This window comes from Crocodylus porosus, unplaced genomic scaffold (assembly GCF_001723895.1).
Source record: "Crocodylus porosus isolate Cpor-Errol unplaced genomic scaffold, CroPor_comp1, whole genome shotgun sequence".
Classification (NCBI taxonomy): Eukaryota; Metazoa; Chordata; order Crocodylia; family Crocodylidae; genus Crocodylus; species Crocodylus porosus.
In genome coordinates this window covers 86592137-86594784 of record NW_017728906.1, presented here as the reverse complement: position 1 = coordinate 86594784, position 2648 = coordinate 86592137, and the positions used below count along the sequence as shown (strand labels likewise).

General features: G+C 46.8%; 1 long non-coding RNA gene across 1 annotated transcript in view; it reads right to left on the bottom strand.

Annotated features, from left to right (window-relative positions):
- Positions 1 to 1182: 1182 nt before the first annotated feature.
- The window catches only part of LOC109306225, a 9497-nt gene continuing 8031 nt past the window's right edge, over positions 1183 to 2648 (bottom strand). The window contains exon 3 of the long non-coding RNA XR_002099896.1: positions 1183 to 1693. This is a non-coding gene — a long non-coding RNA (uncharacterized LOC109306225). The remainder of the gene's footprint in view (positions 1694 to 2648) is intronic.

Sequence of the window (2648 nt, the reverse complement as noted above, 5' to 3'; positions counted from 1 at the left end):
GGGGAAGGAGGAGGAGGCAGAAGGAGGAGGGTGGGGGGGAGGAGGGAGCGGATCCCTTTCCAAGCCGAGAGCCGACAGCTCCCCCTTCCCTTCTCCGGCAGGAAAACCAGCGGAAACACCGAGGCACTGCCGGGTAACGCCGGGAGAGCAGGGGCGGGCGCAGGGCCCCGCTGAGGCGGGGACGGCCCCGTGCGCTGGGTGTGGCGGCGAACAATAGGCAGCGCGGTCCCGGCGGCGGCGGCGGCCGGGCGCTGCCCGCGGGAGGAGCCCGCGCCCGCCCCGCATTGTTCCCCGAACAAAGGGCGCTCCGAGCCCTTGCGACGCGGCGGGGGGGCGGCTTTGTGTGCTTGTAGCTACGGGTGGTGTGTCCCCACTGCCCTCCTCGCCCCGCCGGGGCACCCCCGCCACCGCCTCTCCTGCCAGCCCCCGAGCTCTGTCTGCCTGCAGCTGCCCCGGGAGAGCCCGCCTTTGTGCCCCGCCGGAGAAGCAGAAGGCGCACGGCTGGTCCCAGGCTCAGACTCCCGCGGGGTGTCTGGTTTGCCACTGCCATTTTAGGCCCCGTTTGTTCCATTGGCATTGGGGCATTGCCCCCTGACTCCACTTGGATGAAAGGCACAAGGGGCATACAGGCATGAGCTGGGGCGGGATGGGCTTCTCAATGAAGTCCTTTGTCATGTGGATACAGAAAAGTTAACATTGATATATGTTATCAATGTTATATTGAGATTATATATACATATGGATACAGAGAAGTTAACACTGATGTGTGTGTGTCTATATAGGATGGATAGGATCCTGAAAGTACAAAAGCCTGCTGACTTCAGTGGGACTTCAGTGCAAAAATCTACTTGGCTGCAGGGATACAATCACAAGATCAGAGCTGAATATCTTGGGAAGGATACAGATACATTTCCACAGAGGTTTCTTAATGACAGCTTAGTTTACATCATGCTTGCTGATTTTTTTTGTGTCTATGGCCTAATGCTACAAGGACTTACATACTATCAGGGTACTACAGACTCTTGCTTAAAGTTAAATGTTTACATAAAAGTCTTGTCAGGATCAAGACAGACAAGGTTCTTTGGGTAGATCTGATATCTTATTAGACCAACTCAAATAGTTGGAAAAAATCTTCTTTGCAAGCTTTCGGGTATAAATACCCTTCATCAGACTGAAGAAGCATCTGCAGTTGACCCAAAGAACCTTGTTTGCCTATGTCCTTAAAGCAACACAGCTACAACCTATTTACTCCTCTTCTCAGGATCAAGGCTTTAGTCCTTAAAGCAAAGAGCCACACATTATTTTCTATGTAGAAAACACCTAACACATTGGTGCTACTGAAAAATAAAATTTAAATAATGCAACTAAAAGGTTGGTACAGCAAGCCCAAACATACCTTCTCACTACCATAACCATGACTGGAATTTGCCATTGTAGTCCTTGCTTGGTTCTAGAAGATTACATTTAATTTGTCTGGTTTTTGTTTGGTTTACCATTCTGTTCAGTACTAGAATACGGGCAGAAAAACAAAAATAAGATCATGAGCTGCAAAAAACTGAGAATGTCCCAGCCAACCCATCACTTTAGGAAGAAAAATCATGGTTTGATCCAAATTCTTGTAAACCTATGAAAGCACCAGGAGGCCTTCCAAAAAGACCCCAGCATGAAGCATCTCATACAACACACTACTCTACTGTCCAGACTTCTCCCTACCCCACACAACAAAGGGTGGTAAAGAAAGCTTAGGTGTTGCTTTTGGTGAAGAAGCAGCATTTCCCTCTCCTGTCAAAAACTCTGGGCACACCTATCTGACCTGCACCAAATCTAGCCTCTCAGTGCCTGCTTCCACAGGTTTTCCTTCTGGAAATCTAACCCTATGAATGAAAGGCCAAATCCTACCCTCTTCCAGTAAAAAAATGGGAAGTTAGTGGGCAACCCCCTTTTGACATGTGGTTTCAGTGTGCTCAGCTATAAAACAAAGGTCTCTGATAAAGTTGACTGATTGACTAATACGTTACTTTAAAATAACAGAGAGAGAATTTTCTCTCTTAGTCCTAAACTACTTTGGTAAGGACCTCATTCCCACTGAATTAAATGCTATTTACTTCATTAGAAAGAGGAGTGCACCCTCTTTTATCAGGCCAACGTATTTTCAGCATAATTTGAAGGAGGCTTTGAGCTACCTGGGTTGGCCGTCATTCTAAAACCAAGTAAGGCTTTCCCAGGTCCCTCATACATGTTACGGCAGCCTGATGGCAAACATAAACTTGATGAACACAACCAAATGCCTAAGACTTAAATATATATATTTTGATCATACACAATTTTTGTCCTTCTTTGAGAGGCTTCTCTACCTCTTGCATCTGTCTTCCTAGCTGATCAAAACATCAGAGCCATATCTCCACTTAACACTTCTCTAACTGATAGTAGAAGTTAAATTGTACCTGTTCTAAGGGAATGGTCAGGAAAATTCTGAGAAGACAAGGCTTTCATGTGCAGCATAGAAGATGCTTCATTGTGAAGGTGCTACAGGTACCAAGAGATGTCCTCATTCATGTTCATATTGAATGAGCTTTAGAATGGTCCTACAGCCATTTTGAAATGTGCAGGGGCTTAATACACATGACGGTGAGCCATTTTAATTAAAG